Genomic DNA, 24143 nt, shown 5'->3' with positions numbered 1-24143 from the left:
GTACTGTCTTTGTTGACCTGTGGGGTCAGGCCAACTCTCAGGATCTCAATATTGTGCTGTTAGGCAGGAGGGTGTGACACAATTGCACATATACAAACACACAAATCAATTAGGTGCATACACACACACACGCGCGCACTACCAACTCAGGCATATATACACATCCAAACCAGCCTAGGCACACGCATACCTATCAGCAATTCAAGCACATGCACACTACACACACCAAAAATTAGACGACAATCAGTTGTCAATACCTACACATTCCGTACACAAACACAGATCACTAACTCATATATTACGCACACAATGACATATATGTATATTCACCAATTCAGACACATATCACACACCTACACATACACACAGGTGAGTTCCTAACTTGGATGGTACGGTATGTATGTGTGTGCTTGGGTTACCTGGGGAAGGTTAAGAAGAGAGAGTGAGAGAATTAAAGTGTAGGGAATGAAAGTTGCTGGAACTGGGATTACAACCAGTAGACTAGAGACAAGCTAACTGAAGAACTGAGCTTGGGGTTACTTAAGGTCAAGTGGCCCCAGGGTTACTCACGGTCACTGGTGCAAGGGAAAAAGCCCAGTGGCAAGGAGAGACAGCCCGGAAAGATACTGAGGCAGAAACCTGAGAGCTCAGGGGAAAAGGCAGTGGGGACAAAGCAATAACAGTGGCAGAGATCAGGACAAAAGGCAATAACAGTGGCGGTAATGAGGGGAAAAGGCAGTGGAGACAAAGCAATAGCAGTGGCAGAGATCCAGGGAAAAGGCCATAACAGTGGCAGAGATCAGGGGAAAAGGCAGTGGGGATAAGACAGTGGCAAAGGAACAGGGGGTTTGCAGGCAGAGAGGAGCTCAGGACCGGTGTTGGAGGTGGCGGTGAGTCAGAAGCAGGAAAGGGAGAAATGAGACAGAAGTTAGAGGGGTGAGGAGCAGGGATTGGAGCAGGGCCAGAACCGTAGCAAAGCAAAACCCAACTCAGGGGGCCAAATAACAGTTTTATTAAACAGACAATACATTACACAGCCCCATTAAGTTATTGGTTTTCACACACACACACACACACACACACACAATGGCAGCAGGAGAAAGAGACTCAGTAGAAGGGCTGGAGTCCAGGTAGGGAAGAGAATCAGAGTCTAAGTCCTTGGCTGAAGAGGGGGTAGGGGTGATAGCTACCTATCCACGCTGGAAAGTGGTCCTTGTCCAGCAGGTGTTGTCCAGAGGTGGGTCACCAGTAGGGCCTCTGGGTGGATAGGTGGTGTGGCATGGTGCTGGTCCAGATGGAGATGGAGTCCCAAGAAGTCAGTTTTCACTACCCCTTTTTATGGGGCAGACTACCTCTGATCTCCTATAGGGAGGGCCTGTCCAGGCAGTATCAGTCCTGTTCCAGAGGGCTCCAGGTGTTCTTACTGAGCATGTGCAGCCCAGCACAATGGTGGGTTGCCTCATCTTCTGTTTCTTGAATGCTGAGGATTGTTCCAAAGGCTGGGCCGTTGTTCCAGGTATGGGTGTTGATGGTTCAGTCATTCAGAGAGAGGTATTTTAGACCTACCGCCATTGTCTCTCAAGCACCCTCATTCATCCCCATTCATTCAGGAACCAAGTTATATAGGAGGGGTAGTTATGAGTCATGGGTTACACAATCAGGCATGGGAAACAAGATGGAGATTTGACAAACAAAATGGAAACTTGACATGACTTGCACTAACTTACATATGTAGGCCTAAATCATATAGTATCAATAAAACAGTAATATAGAACAGTAAAAATCAATATAAATGTAATAATTATACAATATAAAGGAGGAAAAAAACAAATACAACTTTCTACCAAAATAACATGCTGAAGCTTATCCTATGTCTTAGCTTGCTTATACTTATCTATAGGGAATAGAGAAGGAGAGACAAAGTCAGAAATGGTTGGGGAAGGGGAGGGAATGCATTTTAAAATAATTTAAAAAAAGAAAAACAGGGGGTTTTGCTACATCTTCAGTTCTAGTCACCACTTTTTAAAGAGAAACAGGAGAAGAATCAAGCAACAAAGATGATAAAGTGATTGAAGATAAGCCATATTGAGGAAAGGTTAAGAGAACTAAATGTTTAGTTTGGACATGGGTGTTTTTGTTTTTTCCAAATATTTGAAAGGTTACAGTAAAGAAGAGAAAGAACAACTGTTCTCCATGAAACAATGGGGTTAAACTGTAGCAAAGTGTACATTAAGTCCCTGCCCAACTGTAAGAATAGTAGGATGGTAGAACAAGCTGTATAGGGAAGTTGTGGAATCACATTCATTGGAGGCTTCAAAGAAGAAGTTGGATGAGCAACTAGCTGAAATGGTTTAGAAATCCTGCACCCAGATGAAGAGTTGGATGGATGATGCTTGAACTCCCTTCTGGCCCTATTCTCTAACATACTTTAAAGCACCTTTGTGTCTCTGGCATCCATTTTAATAAATGGATGGCACCTTTAAATTACAGAAGACATACCACTGTTTCACAACTGGTATAGACACCTGTCGGCTTTGGGAATTCTGTCAGATCATAAGGCAACATTTCAGTCAGTCATCATCAGAGAGAAATCCAGATATTCAGCTCCAATGGGTACATAACTTAAGGAATAACGCAGTAGATTCTTATCCTTTGTGAGTTCATCATGTAGAATTTTCTTCCCGGTTTTCATTTCAACATAATCTTTGGGGAAACACTACTCACTTATGCAAACTGTTACACTTCTTCCATAACTAACAATTACCAGTGTGAATAAACAGCACTTTATTTTTATTTAATTCTATGAAAAGTGACAGAAGGGAAGCACATATCGATTATTTCCTGTTCCTGATAGTAGAAGTCTTACGCTAAAAGCCATATAGGCACAAATCATGTGAGGACCTAGTTAGGGAACTTCTGGTGGGACTATACATGTTCAAATCAGCAGGTCCAGATGCTCTCCACCCAGAGTGCTAAGGGAATTAGTAGAGGTCATTGTGGGACCCCTGGCACAGCTTTATGAGCACTCATGGTGCTCTGGTGAGGTGCCAGAGGACTGGAAAAGGGCCAATGTGGTCCCCATTTTCAAAAAGGGGAGGAAGAAGGACCCAGGAAACTACAGGCCCATTAGTCTTACCTTGGTCCTGGGGAAGCTCTCTGAGAAAATTATCCAGGAGCACATCTGTAGGGTCAGCAGGAGAGAGCATGCTTAGGGGCAACCAACATGGGTTCATTCAAGGCAGGCCCTGTCAGACCAACCTGGTTGCCTTCTACGACCAGGTCACAAAATCCTTGGACGCAGGTGTCATGATGGATGTAGTCTTTCTGGACTTTAGGAAGACCTTCGACACTGTGTCTCACCCCAATCTCATTTAAAAATTAGGCGACTGTGGCATCAATGCCTACACAGTCAGATGGGTTGCAAATTGGCTGGAGGGCTGCACCCAGAGAGTGATGTGGACAGGACTTTTTTGACCTTGAGGGATGTGGGCAGTGGGGTCCCTCAGGGCTTGGTCCTCAGGCCCGCACTGTTCAACATCTTCATCAGTGACTTGGACGAGGAGGTGAAAAGCACCTTGTTCAAATTGGTGGCTGACACTAAGATGTAGGGAGAAGTGGGCATACTGGAGGAGAGGGACAGACTGCAGCTAGATATAGACAGGTTACAGGGGTGGGCGGATGAGAATGGGATGGGATTCAACACTGACAAATGCGAGGTGATGCACCTAGGGACGAAGAACCAGCAGCATACCTACAGGCTTGGGAACTCCCTTCTAGTGAGCACAGAGGCAGAAAAGGATCTTGGAGTCATAGACTCCAAGATGAACATGGGCCACGGTTAACCGCACCTTGTCATGCATCCACAGATGCATCTCAAGCAGGTCCAAGGAGGTGATCCTCCCCCTCTATGTGACACTGGTCAGGCCACAGTTGGAGTACTGTATCCAGTTCTGGGTGCCACACTGGGAGGAGGGAAGGATGTGGACAGCATTGAGAGGGTCCAGAGAAGGGCCACGCGCATGATCAGGGGGCTGCATGGCAGGCCCTACAAGGAGAGGCTATGGGACCTGAACCTGTTCAGCCTCCACAAGAGAAGGCTGAGAGGGGACCTGGTGGCTGTCTATAAACTTGCTAAGGGGGACCAGCAGGCAGTGGCAGAGTCCCTTTTCCCCCTGAGCACTACCAGGAGTAACAAGGAATAACGGCCATAAGTTGACTGAGAGTAGATTTCAGGCTAGATATCAGGAGGCGCTACTTCAGTCAGGGCGGCTAGGATCTGGAACCAGCTTCCAAGGGAAGTGGTGCTCGCTTCTATCCTGGGGGTCTTCAAAAGGAGGCTAGATAATCACCTAGCCAGGGTCGTTTGATCCCAGCATTGTTTCCTGCCCATGGCAAGGGGGTTGGACTTGATGATCGGCTCAGGACCCTTCCGACCCTACCAACTATGAAACTATGAAACTATGTTCTGCAGGTGAAACTGGATGCCTCTTTAAAGACATTTCCAATTATATTATTTTGCAACTGGCTTTATGAGTTCTAAAATCCTGCCTGTACTTTTTTTTTCCCTTTTCAGACTTAAAAATGGTGCAAGAGTCTGTGTTATCCCTCATGTTCCAAGAAATCTTTATCTGCATTAAATCACCAAAGCCTTGTGTCTCCCAAGGAGGCCAGACCTAGTTCATTTAATCTTTCTTTCTATCGAAACTGTTTGTCATAATATTTTGTTTCTTTGCATTGTGCTCCTCCAAGGTATGCACAGTGCTCTAAAAGGAGGTAAGAGTATCTGTTTCAATAAGCTTTTTGACTGGTAGAATATTTTTTAGATGAGCTCAAACTCAAACCCGGATCTGAACACTATGAAATGTACAATTTATGTCAATAGGACCCAGAACCAAATATAAATTTAGCAAATGGCATGCATATGATCATATGTGTATGTACATGTGTGCATATATATGTACACTTTACACTGTACATTTAACCTTAATATGTACACTGAACTTTAAAGAACTCAGTCTAGATTTGTTTTTTTTGAGACTTCAGCTTATCTCTAACAACAGTATAACATGCTTTGATAGAATCTACCTTCTTTCTTTAATACTTCCCATAGTAGCAAGCTGTTTCTCTGTTCCCAGAGTCTCCAGATGGAACTGAAGCCTCTAGAGACTGCCTTTTTATTTGTTTGTTTATTTTTAGATAATCTCTCACACTTCTTTCCTAATCAGCATGTTACAGTGCCTTGCCATTTAACAAATACTGTCTTTTTAAATTTTCTTTGCTCTCATTTTAGGCCCTTATTCTAAATGCATCTGCATCAGATTGTGTGTCACTTACTGATGTCAATGTTGAAGTTTATCTAAGATTTTCAGAATCTCATTATGATTCCCAGGATTATTTGCAAATATGCAGTCTTTTTGGTCAGTATCATTGTCTCAATTGCATGCATGGCTAGGGACAGCCATTACACATAAACTGGTTTAAGTGGTCAGAAACTGGCTTAAACCTGTAACAGAACAGAAGTTCAGTGCACATAAACCAGTTTGAAAATGGCTGAAACTGCTTTAAGATAAACCTGGTTGAATGTAGTATCAGACTTAACTGATTTGGGTCAAACCGGTTTATGAAATGTCTGTCCCATTCCCCTTCCCGGATTAAGTTAGAGTCCCCCAGCATCCCAGATGCTTTACAGCCCTGAGCTGGGCTGTCTGGTCCAGAAAACAGGGCTGGCCTCGTGCCTCTGCTCTCTAGCTGGAGCTCCAGTAGAGACTGCAGGCATAGCAGGGTCTGCTTGACTTCCCCCTACCCCACCCTCGCCTTACTACTCCCTGCTGAAGCAGGGATCCCCCCTCCTCACCTCCTATCTCCCACAGCACAGACCCCAGCCATATGGATCCTAGTCAGCATGTGGTATACTAGCTAATGCTGAGAGGGGTCTGTGTGTGTGTGTGTCCGATTTCACTGGGACAAGACAAAGGCAGACAGGACAGTGTCCACTTAGGACTTTTTGGAGCTAATCAACAAGTCAACTGGTAATGTCCCTCTGTTCCTTCCTTGGAAAAACCTGTTTAAGAGCTTGAACTAATGAGAGAGGCTTCTGTTTTCTTGATGGGCTGATAAATGCTGTGTTATCACCTCCCTGATGGCTTGCTCACCTGTCAGGTTTGCTGCAGACAGTGTGAAGAAGCAGGAGGAGGGAGATTAAAAACTCAGTATCATCAACAGATGCATGCACTGCATACCACCCCTGCTTTTCCTCAGATCGCTAGCTGGGGGCTGTGGTCTGGCAACACTCCTGCCCCTTGAGTACCAAGTGGGGAAAACCCTGGGACTGTGCAGGCCAGGGTGGGGATTTACACCCTTCCCTAAGCAGAGCATCCTGCCAGGGCCTGGCCATGCCCCACCTCAGCTCAGCATCGTGAAAGGGAAGGAAGGGCTGCTCTAGCAACCCCCAGCTTCTAGCCTTATCCACTGTAGGCATATACCTGCATTTCTTCAGTCCAGAGGGAATGTCTGTGCACTTGAAAATTGGTTCAGCCTAGGCAGATTAGACTAACCTGCAAATATTGAATCAATTCAGGCTCAGGCTTTTTGAATGTCTGTCCCTAGCCCATGTGTGTAAAACCAACTCCAAGAATGATTACTTAAGCAAATATGTTTTTTTTTCCTAACTGGATAGTGGTTACCATTAAAATAAACCAATCTAATATGTTTCCCATTTATATGTGGGGTTTTTTCTCTATTTCTTATTGATATTTTAGGCTCTTTGTTTTTTAAAAGTTGTACAACCCCATATCTTTGAAAGATGGGTCAAAAAGAGTTAGTGCTTAACACAGATGGATTAGAAAAAGAAGTGAAACTTTTACTGCAGTATATGGGAAAGATTATGAGCTAAGGCATCAGGGCCACCTCTGATCTACACATATGATCTATTTATATTATCCATTGTATAAAAGTGATAATGATTCTACACCTAAGTTTGAAGTTTCATTATCATTAGAAACTCACCCTTCAGAAGGAGTCTTCCTGAAGTTTTACATAATGGATTTTGGGGGGGGTGGAAAGAGGCAGGGAAGAATAGCTCATTAGGTTTCGGGGGGTTTTGCTGTTAAAAGGGACATTATAGAGGGCATTGGTAGATTCTAAGTCGAGTATATCTGGAAAAAATGGATTGAGTGTCATGGAAAAATGGGCCTTTTTACAGCATTTCCTACTTCCAGTCTCTCCAAAAACAGAGCAAGAACATCCTCATCATGATATTCATTCAGTGCTTAGCATCTGGTTCCAGTTGTAACCTGAAAGTGCAAAGCACACAAGAAACTATCAATGTAAAAATGTTTTCCATCCTTATTTAAACCTCAGAAACGTGGTTCAGTTAATCTTCACTCTCTCTCTCTCTCTTACTCACTCTGGCTCAATCAACATAGCTATACAAAGAAGAACAGGTCTAATAGAAGAGAGAGATGTATGTATCTCAGAGTGGCCAATAGCCAGGGGTGAAGTTTGGAGTGAAATTTTGGCCTTACTGAAATAAACAAACACCAATTAATTTTAATTGTGTTATTTGCAAAAATAAACATAAATGCTCATAAATATCCATCTTTCCTGCATACTGTACCTTCTCCTTTCCGCTGTATGTCATCTAGCTTAGAAAAGACTGATATTTTTAAGTACTGACTTGGCACTGATTCATGCGCCTGCTTGATTTAGGGCCTCAAGGGTCCATGAATCTAACGCTCCTACATGTGGATCTTTAACTTCTTCTTGGTTTATTGCTCTTCTGTCCATTGTTCCCTGTACACTTACTAACACAAACCTCTTGCTGTTCAGAGTAAGTGAGGAAACTTGTCTGTTATAATAGGGCCACATCTCTTTTCCTCTACCAGGTGCTGAATGTTGCACCTCTCTGTCAGCTTCTGCCAATGCTTGAGAACTGCCAGGAACACCTCTGCTAGAATTCTGAAGGGCTATTCTGAATATTCAGGGACAAAGACATTGTGCCATCCTTGCCCAGTGTGTTACCTTCTGCCAAACGTCCCATCTGTAATAGCAATTGCCATGGGCTTGAAGTATTCCCAGGTAGTTGCTTATTGGTGCTACAGAAGTCAGGAGCAAGTCCTAATCCCTCAAAGCACCTGCAAAAACTGTTGTGTTTATTTGGGTCCTACCACACTGTCATTCCTGGCTGATTCCACCAACCAGAAATCTAAAGTGATATCGTAACTTGGGGACTCCATGATGTCTTTCTAGCCTGTGGTCTTCTCAGGCTAGCTTCAGTCCATTTCACTGCATATTTTCCATTAACTACCAGTGTTTCAGCCTTTTGTGGATACTGGCCAGATTTCAAGTTAACTATAGAATAGCAGATGTGGTACATGTTAAATTTTAAACTGTTAGAATTATTGACACAACTAGTAGATCAAACTCTGGTAAGGGTCTTTTCCACTTAGTGGGTTCCTCAACATTGGTCTCATCTAGATACAACATGTTAGTTATTTTCTGTTGTATGTTCTAACCTGGCAGATAGTATACTGAAAGATTTTTTTTGCTTACTAAGCATGTGTTTTGCTGTTCAAACCATTCTCCCCTTGTAAATAACCATGGTTATTAATCTGTTCCCTTCATCATGTCATCCACTGCATTTTATTAGAAGCTCTGACCACTTTGCAAAGGCAGCCTAATAGCTAGCTGCTTTTGTCATGAAAACAACAGATAAGCATTTTCTGTCTTGCTTAATTTTCTTCTGGCAAATTGACCTTCATTTCAAACTAGTTCTATTAGGGAGGGTTGTTCTTTTATTATTATTATTCTTGCATGCAGATGCTAATTTGAAGGAAACTGTCCATCTATGAATAGTGAAGGGCAGTTGGTTTACAGTGTGCAAGGCTAACAGTCCCAAATATCACATCATACTGATGGGAATAGGACAGACTTTTTTTTTGGCATTCCAGAATATTATAGTCACTGAATAGTTGTGGTAATATATGAACTGCTACATGTCAGTGCCATCTGTGCTAGTGTTGAAATAATCCCAGACATTTTATGTTAAAAATATATGTTTAAATCAATCTCTCTGTTTTCTGTGCTATTGTTTTGCAGCATTATCCAATAAAGGTTAAACTGTTTTATTTTTTTTTAAAAACAACCCAAAAACCTCTTTGTGAGGGAAAAGGAAAGAAACATTGTTTTGTTTTTGTTTTCTTTTTTTCAAGAAGGCTCCACCTATCTATATGCTATAAAGGACATAAATATTGCAATTGCGAAATGTGCATTTGAGTGATGATAATGTTTAAAAACTATTTTGTTGAGGGGAAGGATGAAGAATGTGTGTGTACACAGACTTTTTTTTCCTCCAAAGAATTTCAGAAGGATTGTAGGACTGGTGACTGAGTACCACAAATCTTGCTTGAGTTTGAAAAGGGCAGTGATTTGGGGTGGAGTAGATACTGGGGAGCAAAAGAGAAAACTGAGGTAGCAGGGGAGCACTCCAGAGATGGAGGAGGCAATTTGGGGCTTAGGGGGCAATTTGGGGAGCAGCCTGGCAGCTCCACACCCATTGACTTACCCCCTTGCATCCTGACTGTCCCCTTACTCCTTCCCCATGCTTCCCTCCCCAATCACCCTATCCCCATCTACCTGTTGCCCAGATATTCCCAGCTGTCAGTCCAAGGTTATAGAGTGCTGGATGATAGCTAGTCCACCTTGGAGCAGTGCCTTCTGGGATACTAGAGGGTTTCAAATTAGTGGTTTTATCTCAGGTGAACACCCAGAAGTTAACTGGAACTAGGTAGCACAGCTCAAAGATAATCCTCACCCAAAGTTGTATAATTTTAAGATTACTAGAGGGCACTTAGCACTTGTTAACATGCCTTATGTGTGATTATTCCAGTTTTAAATGCTTTTAAGGTGTCTAACTGTAACGTATAATCTCACTCAGAGTCAGAGTTTCTCCATGGTATTGAAGAAAGACGCAGCCTGCAGTCTGCCTATACTTTTCTGATTCTACTGCTTGGTTTCCTCTGACTTGAAACAAAAAGTCTATACGCTGAAAACTGAATTGAGAGCACTGGGCCCGCCTTCTCCCCACCCTCAGGCCTGGTCCTCCCCCACATTGGGCCCAGGCCCACTCCTCCCTTCCTCTCCCCTGCCGCTGCAGTGGGGAGGTGGGGAATGGGCCCGGACCCCAAGCAGCAGGAGGAAAGGGGGGAGTGGGCCTAGACAGGGGTTGGGGTGGGGCGGGGCACAGGGCTCCATCCCCACCTGCTTCCCCCACTGTCATCTTGATGGGAAACTGGCTAGTGTTTTATGACAGTTTATGTGTTTGTGTATAGCTAATGCAATACTTCACTTGTCTGGGGTAAGCTAAGAAGATTTCCTAGGAAAATTTACAGTTTTGTTTAGAAAGTGTTTTATTTCTAGATTTCATGGCTAAGCAGCTACACTTCCAAATATAATCTGAATCAACACTAGTTTGGAGTAAATGTTCAGAAACACCGGGCAAAATTTAATCTTTGGTCTGAATCTACTCTTGTTAATGAAGTAACACAAAAAATAGGTTTGGTTCAGTAGGTTTAAAACCTAAAATATTCTCATCATCTTCATTTGGGGAGAACAGACTTCATAGTTAATGATATTATTGTTGATCAGTGCACCGTTTGCAGTATTTTGTAACTGTGAATATAGCAACATACTGGACTGAAAATACCTACCATTATTTTCTGTACCTTCCTAATTTGAAGTCATTCTGTCCATTTCATGAATTTGAATGAATGTTCTGATTGGGATAACATTTTAGAACAAGCATGATTGCTTCCTAAAAATACAAAAGCCAAACATTTATTGGCTAGCTACATCATGGATATAGGTGAGGTTTTTGAAACCGCTCTCTGGTTAGTTACAATTTTTCTCCCCCGGCTATTTGGTATAAGTAAGAGCTTTCAATTAAATACATGTATGAGTGTAGCAATCTTACTACAGAGTAGAAAGATTCTGGGTAACAAAGGGAGAGATGCATTATATTCATGTTATAGCTAAAGCATCCTATAATGTAGGGGTAGGCAACCTGTTTCAGCTATGGGCTGGAATGACCCATGCTGGGTTAGATGTGGGCAGGCATTAGGATGCAGTGGCTGCTGATGCTTGTCCCTACAGAAACACAGGAAGACTGTCCACAGCCAAAGTCCACCACTGAAGTCTCATGGGTGCAGGCCAGATCTAGCCAAAGAGCAGTAGGTGATCATCAGTCCTGTGTCCCCCACCCAAGATCCTTCCCTATAATGCATTACTTTAAAAATGTCTATATTGTGGTGGGGAAATGGTTTAAGGAAGAAAATTCATCCATTCCTTGCTGCAATAACAAAAAGTAGTGAGGTCCCTAAATAAGCATCCAGTACAATTCACATAATAGAGATATGCTGACACCAGACCTGGAATTTGGCCTGAATACTTGTACAAACCTCTTACTTGCAGCATATAAATGACTCTTGTTTTGAAAAATAAATAAATAAATGGGAAAACAGAACAGTTTTTGGAGAGAGAAAAAAATCACTGCACTGGCTATTTTGGTTAAAGGATACCACAGTACCAACCATATGCAAACAGCAAAAGTGAAATATGTTTTCTGAATAAAAGAATCTTTTGTGGAGTTTAGCTGTAATGCTTGGCAAGGCTGCCATTTCTTCACACTCTGCATCCTTCGCTGAGGCGCTGGGATGGAAAAATCTGCCTGGGAGAGGAGTCCAAAACCTGCCCAGTCAGGAGACCATAAATATTACAAAAGATTTATTTTGCATTTTCTTCGTAAATTAAGAAGTTTGAGGAATTCAGTGCCCTGAACCTTCTGCTATTCAGCCTAAATAAGTCACATCACACTGTTAATAACCACAGTCTAGTCAAGGCTTCTGAGAATATAAAATCACATCCTCTCTGAGTCCATTATTTAAGGTTCAGCAGCAATAGAAAGTTGTCACCAATCGAATTACTCCATAAAATGGGTGATGGTAAAACAGTGACGTCAGTCTAACCCTCAGTGGACACGAACACCTCGTCTGTCATAGAGAAGTCAAGAGCTAAGAGGCTGTATACTCTAATCTGCTCTCTCCCTGTCAAAGGTAGTTCTGGCTGATTAGCTACAAGGCACTGTTAGCAAAGCAGGAAGTGGGATGTTTGCTTTGCTGCACATATTCTGTTAATGAACAAGGGACTTTCAGCCCAGATCCATAAATATTTTTAATTAGTGAACTCTTACTTGGGCTCCAGCCTTCTTTTGAAATCAATAGGAGTTAGATACCTAAAGATTTTTGTGGATCTAGCCTTACTTTTCAGGGCTGTCATTTTAGTAAGTTTCAGGAGCACAACTTCACCTTTAATTACACCCTTCATAGATTTGTAAGGGACCAATAGTAAATTAACCTCATGTCTTGCATAATACAAGTCATAGAATTTCACCTAGCGAGTCACCACCTTGTTGGATTAGGAGACAACCCTCTTGCCTACAGAGCTGACCATGGCCTGGCCATAGCTCCTGAGACCATTCAGCTTCAGTCAAAGCAAGGAGGAGGGGCTGTAACTGATAACTTTCTAATTCAAACACATTTCATTTTTAAATTTCAAAACTATATCTATTTATTATCAACAGACACTGTAATCTTACAGCTGCATTCCAACAATTACAGAACAAAGATAGCAAACAATTGAAACATTATTTATACTGTTGGCCTCATGTAGTATTTATATTGAAGATCCTAACAAACCAAACAGATTGAAATTAGATTTTTACAAAGAAGACATTTCCTACATGAAGCAAATCTTACTTTCTACTATCTGAAAGCGCCCTCTGCTGTAGCTACAGGGTCTTTCACAGAGTGATCCTACGCAGTTTGATAACAATGAGTTCTTCCACTGAAAATCTCAGTGGTTGTGTTGCTTTCTTTGTTGTAGATGGTGTCGCATTAGAACCAAGCCTCTAAAAGTTAACATATTGATTGGTTTTTTACTCTTGGGTCATTTGCCTTTCATACAAGACAAGAGCAAACCATGCTGAAGCTAGGATTAGTTAGTGGTGCCTAAGCCCTTTGAATTTCAGTGGGCAATGACATTGATACAGGGGAATCCTGGTGTTATAAGTACCTGGAGACCAAAAGAATAGGAAATGGAAGTATTATAGATGTGTGTCTGTTCCCAGAGCTGGAATGAGTTTTCCAGTGGAAGAAGGGAATAGAGGGAGTGTAATAAGGAAAGGCAGGGGACCCAAAGGGCAGAGTAGCTAAGGAGGCAGGTTATGTTTGAAGATGGTGGTCAGGGCAAAATACAGAAAGTTCCAGGATTAAGGAAAATTACTCCAAAGATGATGTATGGGAAAGCACAGAGGAAGGAGGAATGAAGTGGTAGCAAGTGAGATAACTGGAGGGAAAAGAAAGGGAAATGAAGATATAAGAAAGGTGGAATGAAGAAGAGCTACAGAGCACGATGCTGACATGAGTAGGGAAAGACTATATGGCTGGCTGATGAGGCAAAGAGTGATTAATTAGGTGGCAAATCAACGGGACAATAAGTGACGAATTAAGGAGAGAGAACACAAGTAGTGTGTAGATAATCAAGAGCTAGAAGGTACATTAATTCAGTTACAGAAACAAATCAGCTGTCATTTAGCTTTGCTGAAAGTATTGTTCCTAGATTCTTTATCCCACCCAAAGTAGACAGGCCCTGAAAAAAATAGGAGGCAATGGGAAGGGCCATCATTCACTTGAGACATCTTGGAACAGCAGGTTTCAAGAACATGTAAGGTTAACTTTGAGTGGCAAATGATAGTGTCTGTTAAAATGAAGGGTCCCACCTTCCTGGTTCTGCTACCACCTTTAGACTTTTTGTGGCTGATGCAGGGTGGAATTTGCCTTAAGTGTGCACCAAGTTCATTAAATTAAAGGCTTCCAGGTTTCTCTGTCCTATCCCCCTTCCCAAACCAGTAATACAAAGGTGCAAAATACATTACCAGACCAAAGGATCTAAAAAGCAAGGAGGAAAATGTCCTATAAATACATTAGCAGTGAGAGGAAAACAGAAATTTATAGGTCCATTACTTAATGGGGAAGGGAAATAACTAACACATGATCCAGGAGAAACTGAAACATACAAGATGTTTTGCCTTAATTAATTTAATTTGTGACGGCTATGACAAGAAATGTGATACAATCATAATTAATAACAAGAGGATAGGAGCACAGGTTACAATACAGAGAGGACATGTTAAAGAATGTCTGACTAAATTTACCCTGGAGCATGAAAGGGAGTAGCCAGTCATCTTTGAACCATTAGCAACTGTCATAGAGGATGCTTCAAGCCTTGGGTGGGGACTGAAGACTGGCAAACTCAATATCTTTTGCTAGAAAGAGAGGAAAAAGGAGGATCTGAGGAATTATAGACCTGTCAGACTTTCTTTCTACTTACTATACCTGGAAATGTGGTGGCATAAATTAAGTCAGTTTGTAAGCACCTACAGGTTAATAATGTGGTAAGAAAGAGCCAGTGTGAATTTGTCAAGAAAAAAATCATGTCAAACCAATCTCATATTCTTCTGGCCTAAGTACCAGAGGGTATGCAGTAGATCTGATATATCTCAATTTTAATAAGCCTTTTGATATTTGCCATTACATTCTGTAAGAAAATTAGGCCAATATGGTTCAGATCAGGAGTGTCAAACCTGTCTGGCCCCTGGAAAAGTGGTGTGACACTGGTATACAGGCCATAGGAATGGTATGGAGCTGACCCTATGAGCTGTATCAAGTCAATGGCCCCTACCTTCCCATGCCAGATCTGGCACAAGTGGCACCTGCTTCAGCTGGCAGGAAGAGGTCTGGTGTCCCAGGCATTTGGCTGCCACCACAGGAATAAGCAACAATCCTGGGCTCTATCCCATGGTGCTACAGGGACTTCAGCACTGCAGCTCTCGCCTGGGCACTCGGCAGACAAGATGACAACAACTGCAGTACTGAAGTGCCTGCAGTACTACAACTTCTTCCCATGGCAGCAGCCAATTACCTAGGTGAAAGCTACAGTGGTGAATCTCCAGCATTACCGTGGGAAGGAGCCTGGTACCCTAGATGCTTGGATGCCGCTGCAGGAATACACCATGGTGCCAGGCTTTATCCCAAGGTGTTGCTGGGGCTCCAACACCATTTGGTTCTCACCTGGGTGCTTGGATACCATTGTAGAAAGGTCACCCAAACCAGGCAGTTAGTGTAAACTTCTGCAGGCTGGATCACCTGCTTCTCTGGGCCAGATTCAGCTCGCAGGCAGTATGTTTGACACCCCTGGTTTAGATGAAAATACAGTAAGATAGGCGCACAACTGGTTAAAAACTATATTCAAACAATAGTTATTAATGGCTCACAGTCAAAGTGAGTGGACATATCAAGCGGGATCCACACAGCTCTGTCCTGGAGCAACTACTATTTAATTATGAGAGACAGCTTAGATAATGAGAGAGAGTACACTTAGAAAAACTGCAGATGTCATGAAGCTGGTAAGAGCTGCATGCGCTTTTAGGAAGATAGGATCGATTCCAAAATGATCTTTTAAAATTGGAGAAGTGATCTGAAATTAAGAATAGGAAATTCAATAAAGACATATGCAAAGTATTACTCCTACAAGGAAATTCCCATATGGAATGAGTGGTTGCAAAACTGCAGAAGAGGATCAGAGGATTTTAGTAGACCACAAACTGTATGCAAGTTAACAGGGGTGGATTCATGGAGGAGTACAGTGCTACAGTTACATTCTCCTTTGATTCCTGGTCCACCCAGATTTTAAAACCCACTGCCTAGCAGTGGCAGCAGCTTTCATATTCAGGCAGCAGTGAGGGAATCAATTGACTACCTGGTACTGGTAATATAGCTCAGACTTAGCAGTCTTGCAGGCTGTTTATTAACTCTAGCTAAAAAAATTCATGTGGGTATAGAAATATCGTTTAATGAGGTATTGTCAAGATGCTCAGGAAGGCTACCTTTTGTTTTATGAATCTGAAAAAAAATGTACATTTAATTCTAAGGAAACAATAACCTTTGATTATTTTTGCCTAGTTTGTTTATACATAATATATGATACAACAAATTAACACATATTCCAAAAATAATATTTGTTTTTGCTTCAAACTTAAACTAGTATATTAGTAAAGCTTCTTGGGTTTTTTTTTAACTGGAGGAAAATATGCACTGTTATGTGATGATGCACTGCACCATTCACACTCACCTTTTCAAAATCCTAGATCCACCCAAATGAGTTAACAGTGGGATCTTGTTGCGAATGTCATTCTGGGATGCATTAACAGGAGTTACTCTTTTTCTAACTGAAGTCTCAATAGCACAGAGTATTCAGTCCTGTTTTGGACATGTTACTATAAGAAAGATGCCTTTAAAATTGGAGAGATTCTACAGCAGAATAACAAAAGTGCTAAGAAGTTTGAAAAATGACACTCATGGTAAAAGGTTTAAAATTAGATTAAATTAGTCCAGAAAAAAGAAGACTAAGAGGAGCCATTACAGTCTTCACATACATAAAAAGTTGTTATAGTATGTGATCAGTGGGTGGTGATCAGTTTTTTCCCAATAATAGTAATATTTTCCATGTTTACTGAAGACAAGAAGCTTATTGGTTCAATTTGCAACACGGGAGAATTGGGTTAGATATTAGGGAACACTTTCTAACCATATTACAGTTGCATTTATATAGACAGCTATATTAAATGTGTTAGTCTAAGTACCTTAACCATTCAGTAGCTGAGTAAAGGACATTGTGCAAGTTCATGAAGGAACCAGATAGTCCCTGTTCAGAGTTGTGGCCTGCATCTTCTATCTAGTCACTGCTCTAATAGGTAGAATGAAAGGGTGCTCACTTAAATTTATTTGCAACACCTCTGACATGACTGATTTTTAGATAGGGATGAGGTGGAAGGTCAAAACCAAGGGGATGAAATGTTGGATCTGTCACAAGATCTGCTTAAAATGTATTCTTGCTGTGAGAGAGTGCTTATGCTAAGCAAGGCCTAGCATTAAGAACAATGCACTAAAACTCCCAGAATGCTTCAAGGAGGTTGAGGAGTCAGCAACTGACATTCTGGTAATCACCTTCTGACCCTTAGATAAAAATGCTGACCTTCTGACCCTTGGACAATGATAAAAATTGCGAGCAAACAGCTTATATTGTTAAAACAGGAAACTGCATGGCTAAACCGCAATGACGAAAAACAACCGCATATTATGTAAGCTTTGACATTTTAACCCTGCTAAAGACAGCAAAACATATAGATGTAAGAATTAACATAAGAAACATAAAGGTTATTAAGAATTAGCATAAGAAACATAAAGATCATTAAGAATTAACATAAGCAGCGTAAAAATTATAATACAGAGCGTATCACCTGATATTATAATATAGATAAGTTAACTAAATAAGCAATAGAAGTAAGAATTAAAAATACATATGTATATGTGTTATCATATAAAAGTAATAGTAAAGTTATGTTAGATGCCTCACTGCCAACATGGGGACAGTTTTGTATCTTTTGTCTAAAAAAGGATAAGGGACTCCTTTTAAATGAGCTGTTGACCAGTTCTGAGACTACTGAATCAGGCAGCCACACCTAGCCTCTGGGTTAGAAAGCAAAGACTTGATGTGGGAACCTTGTGAACCAACAGACCCCCTTTAGTTTATGACTCTGTGAAACAATAAAAGTTTTTTTTAAATTGAACATCCAGGTCTGAGCCTGTGCTTAATTCAGTCCTTATATAATTCGGCATCGAACTCACACACTTGTCACCTAGCATGCCAGATGCAGATGACATTAAAATTCTTTAGAGGAACTCTCTAAATGGGGTGCCCTGAGGAACCAGATTCTCCTCTATGCTGCATTGGTCAGACCACAGTTGGAGTACTACATCCAGTTTTGGGCGCCGTACTTCAAGAAGGATGTTGATAGACTCAAGAGTGTCCAGAGGAGGGCTACTTGTGGGAGGAAAAACCTGCACCATGCTTACAGGCTTGGTAGTGCTACGCTGGTTAGCACTACAGATGAAAGGGACTTGGGGGTCATGCCTGACCACAAGATGAACATGAGCCTTCAGTGTGATGCTGCGACTAGTAAAACGAGCAAAATGCTGGCTTGCATCCATAGATGCTTCTCAAGCAGATCCCAGAACGTCATTCTCCTGCTGTACTTGGCCTTGATGAGGCCGCAGCTGAAGTACTGTGTCCAGTTTTGGGCTCCGCAATTCAAAAAGGATGTAGAGAAGCTCGAGAGAGTGCAGAGGAAAGCCATGCGCATGATCAGAGGTCAGGAAAACAGACCTTATGATGAGAGGCTGAGAGCAATGGGGCTATTCAGCCTGGAAAAGTGCAGGCTCAGGGGTGATCTGATGGCCACCTATAAGTTTATCAGGGGTGCTCATCAGGATCTGAGGAAACGACTGTTCACCAGAGCGCCCCAAGGGATGACAAGATCAAACGGTCACAAACTCCACTGTGACCGGTTCAGGCTGGACATAAGAAAGAACTTCTTCACTGTCCGGGCTCCCAAGGTTTGGAACAAATTGCCACATGAGGCGGTTCAAGCACCCACTTTGAACACCTTCAAAACACATTTGGATGCTTATCTTGCTGGGATCCTATGATCCCTGCTGACTTCCCTCCCTTGGGGTAGGGGCTGGACTCGATGATCCTCCAGGGTCCCTTCCAGCCCTAAAGTCTATGAAATCTATGGTTAGGGGCTTACAGAACAAGCCCTATGAGGAGAGACTAAGGAACCTGGACCTCTTCAGCCTCCGCAAGAGAAGGCTGAGAGGTGATCTTGTGGCTGCCTACAAATTCATTAGGGGGATATAACAAGGGATTGGAGATGCTCTGTTCACCAGAGCGCCTCTTGGGATAACACGGAACAATGGTCACAAACTGACAGACAGCAGATTTAGCCTAGATATCAGGAAAAACTTCTTCACGGTAAGGGTGGCCAAAAATTGGAATGGGCTTCCAAGAGAGGTGGTGCTTTCCCCTACCTTGGGGGTCTTTAAGAGAAGGCTGGATAGGCATCTGGCTGGGGTCATCTGACCACAGCACTTTTTCCTGTCTAGGCAGGGGGCTGGACTCAATATCTGTTGAGGTCCCTTCCAACCCTAGCATCTATGGATAGATGGCATTTAGTGTCTGAGCACTGGTTGGTCAGGTTGTTTCTCATCTTACCTCAGCAAGGCCTTGGTAAGCTGTTCCTTCCAAGTCAAGGTATCAAGGAATGTCATACCTCTCTGGACCTTTTTGTGATGCACCTACTAATGCATGACAGAGTGCAGTTAGCTTTGCCAATTACTTCATCTTGGAGTCAACAATGACTGAGATCTGTGTAATCATCTATGGCACAGCTATTCAATTTGTTTATGAGAATAGGATGGGATACTGTGTTGAAGTCCAAGTAGATGACATCTACCTCGACTCCTACGTTTAAGCATTTAGTGACCTGGTCATAGAAAGAAACAAGGCTAGTGAGGCAGGATCTACCTGCTCTGAACCCGTGCTGGTTGCCCCTCGGCATATTACCTGCACTCCTACAAATGTGATCCTGGACAATTTTTTCAACCGTTTTCCCAAGGATAGAGGCGAGACTAACTGGTCTATAGTTACCCATATCCTCCTTCCTCCCCTTCTTGAAAATAGGTACCACCATTGGGCCTTTTCCAGTCCTCTGGGACCTCACCTGAGCACCACGAGTTCTCAAACAGTCATGCCAGTGGTTCTGCTATGACACTGGCTAATTCTTTTAGGACTCTTGGATGAAGCTCATCCGGTCCTGCTGACCTGTGTCTCTTTACTAGATCAGTGCTGACAGTTGGTAGACTGGTGTTCCTCCTGCTTCTGTAAGTAATGCATTTGGGAGATTTATCCATGATCAAGAATAGAGGCAAAAAACTCATTGAAGAACTCTGCTTTGTCCCTCCTATCTGTCACCAACTGTCTTTGTCTAGCCTGTAGGGGTCCTATGCTGTCCTGCACCACCTTTTTGCTCCCTATATACCTGAAGGACTTTTTGTTATCCTTAATTTTTGTAGCCAGCCTAAGTTCTAATGCTGCTTTGGCCTTCCTGATTCCCTGCAAGTGCGAGCCAAGGAGATATATATACTCCTCCTTGGTAGCTACTGCCTGCTTCCACAGCCTGTATGCCCCTTTTTTGCCCTTAGGCTTTCCTGGATTTCCCTGTTTAGCCAAGAGGGCTTCTTGGCCCCCTTGCCCCCTTTTCTATTTAGTGGGATTGCCTCCTTCTGTGCCCAAAGGTTTGCTTCCTGGAGGAACGACCACCCTTCCTGGACTCCCCCATTTTCTCAATGCTCTTGAGCTTTAATGCCCCACTAACTAATCTCCCAAGCACACTGAAGTCAGCCTTTCTGAAGTCTAGTACTTCTGCCCTGCTGGGTACTTTTCCCAGTCTTTGCCAGATAGTGAATTCAGTCAATTGATAGTAAATATCCCCTAGGTTACCTTGTATCTGCAGATCCCCCACCAGGTCATCCCCCGTAGCCAGCACCAAGTTCCCCCTAGTGGGATCATATATCTCCTGTGTTAAGTGGAGGTCCTGTATGCAGGTTAAGAACCTACGTGAATGGTTAGTTCTGGATGACTGATCCTCCCAGCAGATGTCAGGGCAGTTTGGGTCACCCATGACAACTGTATCTCTTGGCCTCTGAGAGCTGCCCAGAGAACATGTTATACGCTTACAGCATGTTTGCTAAAGTGTAAAGCTTTAGCCATTTCAAGGGGCAGAGTCGACATGCTAAATCCTCACATTTCTGCTTGCTCAGTATTTAGCAAGGAAGCTTGTGGTAGTTGTTCAGTTTAGGCACCTTACTGACCACTAGAGAGCATAGTTTTCAGACACATCTAGCCACCCAACCACTAGAACAGTGTTTTCACATAAATATCTGTATCCAAGACACCTGCATTACAAATGCATGGAACATGCATGAAACTTTGGGAGATGAAGCTGAAAATTCCAGGAAGAATCTGCCACTCTGAACAAATCCAAGCCTATAGTTATATTAATGGGCAAACCATTATAATGAGAAATTTTCCAAAACCAAATTTTCTCCGCTACTCTACAAGTAGGTTATGTGCAGGGAAAAAAACTCTGAATAGACGCATCCTTCTGATGTGAACAATGGAGTGGTACAGTAATCCCAGTGGAAAAGTATACTTTTGCTCCAAGTCTAGAGCATTTACTCTGTTAATTAAAAATGGTCATGTAAACCAATTAAGTTGTACTTAGCAAATAAAGCTGCTTTTTAAGAAAGCAAGATAAAGACTATAAACTTATCTCAACATCTATGAAAGGTGAGTTTGAAAAGTTGCTAAAACTAGAGGTCACAGTTCAGTTTATCATGCAACCACAGATATTCCCAGAAACACTTCTAAGGCACAGGAAATGGCATGACATTTCTAAGCCTACACATATCAGCTATGAATTTTGAAGAGTTTAAAGTATCAATGATTAGGTCCTCAAATGCTATCAGTTGGCACAGTTCCATAAACAGTCTTTTTTCTGTTTCTCCAGTGCCTGGTACAATGGGATCAGGCTCCGTGAGTGAGATTTCAGAGTACTGCCATAGTGCTAATACCCAAGACATCTGTGGACCTAAACCTGCTGTGGGTTTGGCATTAGGTTTTTTCTAAGCTTTGTCTATTCTTTGTTTGCCGTTAGAGTCAACATACAGGATGGAGTGAGAAGCACACAATTTTTCTCAGACTTAGACATGTGGAGCTAACCATAGTCTGACGTCTCTGTGTTATTACCCCTCAGTATGATACACCACAGTAATACACACACATTAGACACCACGACTGAGGAGGAAGAGTTTGGCTAGGGACACACAAACAAGCTATTACAAAGTATGCTAAAGTGTGACTTTACAGCACCTGAGCTACTCTGTGGCAACTGTCCACGTGCACCTTCTTAAGTTACCTGGACACACTCGAAGCAATTTCACATCCTACTTTACCTAAAAATAAACCTGTTAATGTGCCCTTGCTCTTTGTTTTTCCAAGGCAATTTTGGAAGTGTGGATAGCTTATAGTAGATAATTGAAGGCTTCTTTTCTATGTTATTTTTTCTTCCTTTTATTATTTTTAGCTACAGGCAGAAAGTCAAACTAGAGTGTTAGTTTTACGGCAAACTACAAACTATAATAATTTCTCTGAAAGCAAGAAAAAGGCAAGAGCTGGCAGCTGCAGTATAAGTATAAATTCAACATTATATAGAGTATGTCACAACTTCTTTACACAAAAAATGGAACTTTTTCCAGTACATACCCACACTCAAATTTAACTGCTTATACAAGGACAATTTAACTAGTGGTATGTAGCCAAGTGAAGTGTGAGATTTACTTTATGGACTAAACAGTATATGAAATATGGGTGCAGCAAGTCAAAAATCAATACAGAGCTACTCTTTAATGCATCATGGCTTCAGACCAAAAATAATTGCTTTTTTCTCCATGAGCAGAGCAAATTTAGAAAGAGATAATTCTTCTAAATTCTTTCCATTTCTCCATGACCAAATCCCATACAAATGGAATCCTACATGCTGCATGTACATGATATGAGATTTTGTAATCCTAACCATTTTGAGTCAAAACTTGAAAAAATACAACACATCCTGTAATTCCTACAGTGCTTTGTGTTTTGGTCTGCTACCCAAAAAAGATAAGGGCACTTACCAACATGATCCCAGTCCATCATCCAAATTCAACTTAAAATAGGTAGAAGGTTAAGAGCAGAGAAACAAAACCTTAAGATGGTGGGTACATATACCTGGAAGCTGGATGTAACCAAGTAAAGTTTTGATATCAACAGAACCGAATGCATTTCCACTACATGAGAATCAGGCCTGAGAAACTTCAATAATACAAAAAATAGGAGGGGGACATCAACAAATACTTATTTCCAGTTAAGGCCAAAGATTACTTTGAAGATTGTGACATTCTAAGATAGCGGTTGCTTAGATAGGCAGGTATTTCAACTACATTTGACAGATGAGGAAATAGAGATGCAAAATATTAATGCCAGTGTATAAATCAATTTTTAGAAAAGGAATTGTGTGCTTAAGTCAATTTAGTCCCACAGACTTCAGCAGGACTTGCATACAGTCCCACAGACTTCAGCAGGGCTTGTGTACATGTTTGTACTTTACTGAATTGGGGACTTAAGTACATTATCTAAGGTTACACAGGAAGTCCCTGGCAAAGAAAATGTTACAAAGACTAGTGCTGTTAGCGTCCTGTGCTCTTCCTGTTAAACCATGCTTTCTCCCTAGAGAAAGCCACACTCAAAACGTTATAACCAGAAAGTCACCATGTGTTTCCAGTCATCCATCTTGTGAAGACTATAGTTTAATTAGCTTTCCGTTGCCAGCCTGGTGTTGGATCCTCTCCCATTCTTAAATTCAAGAGAGAAAATGTTCTTGCACCTCAAATTTTTCATGGGTGGTCCCATGTAAAATTGTTGCAGAATTTCTAGGTGTAGTGGACAAACCATTTCAGAGCTATGGCACAAGAATTCCCAGTTAAGGTTAAACATAAAAATTTACTGTGTGTAGGTATGGAAAATTCCCCAGAGAAGGTAGTGCAAACAACTTCGTTTCCCTCAGTCTACATCTAGGTGAAGCACTGTTCAGCAACTACCTTAACCAAAAAAGGCAGAACTGGAGGGAGATGTGGATTAAAGCCAGGATTCAGGCCTGTGTATTTTGTACAGCACCAAACTCACAGGGGGAATACACGGTCCTTCCCCTAGGGAGCTAAAGGTCCAATTATACTGAAAATAATCTGCCCCATGCAGAGATCAGAGATGTTTTCCTACATTGCATAGGCTGCTGGTCTGCCAGTTATTGGTTTCTGGATTATCAAAGGAAAGTATTGTTTTCATCTTCAACAAGGCTTTAAAAAGTAACATGGATATCAAAGTTAACTAGCTAAGTCATTTTATAGATAAAGAAGCTGAAACATGGAGCACAAGGTTCATTCAACCAGATATTTATCCTCTCGTAACAATAGGTCCTATGTGGCTGTATGTCTGGGACAAGATATCCCTGTATCCACGCTATTGAACCCTGATCTTTT

The 24143-nt window shown here is 42.0% G+C and overlaps 1 protein-coding gene across 2 annotated transcripts in view; it reads left to right on the top strand.

The window, feature by feature from the left end:
* The window catches only part of COLGALT2 (collagen beta(1-O)galactosyltransferase 2), a 174299-nt gene that overhangs the window by 16092 nt on the left and 134064 nt on the right, over positions 1–24143 (top strand). The gene's annotated exons all lie outside the window — the stretch shown is intronic.

This window comes from Crocodylus siamensis, chromosome 5 (assembly GCF_052110815.1).
Source record: "Crocodylus siamensis isolate JL-2025a chromosome 5, ASM5211081v1, whole genome shotgun sequence".
NCBI classification, from domain to species: Eukaryota; Metazoa; Chordata; order Crocodylia; family Crocodylidae; genus Crocodylus; species Crocodylus siamensis.
This window is presented reverse-complemented; position numbering and strand designations above follow the sequence as displayed.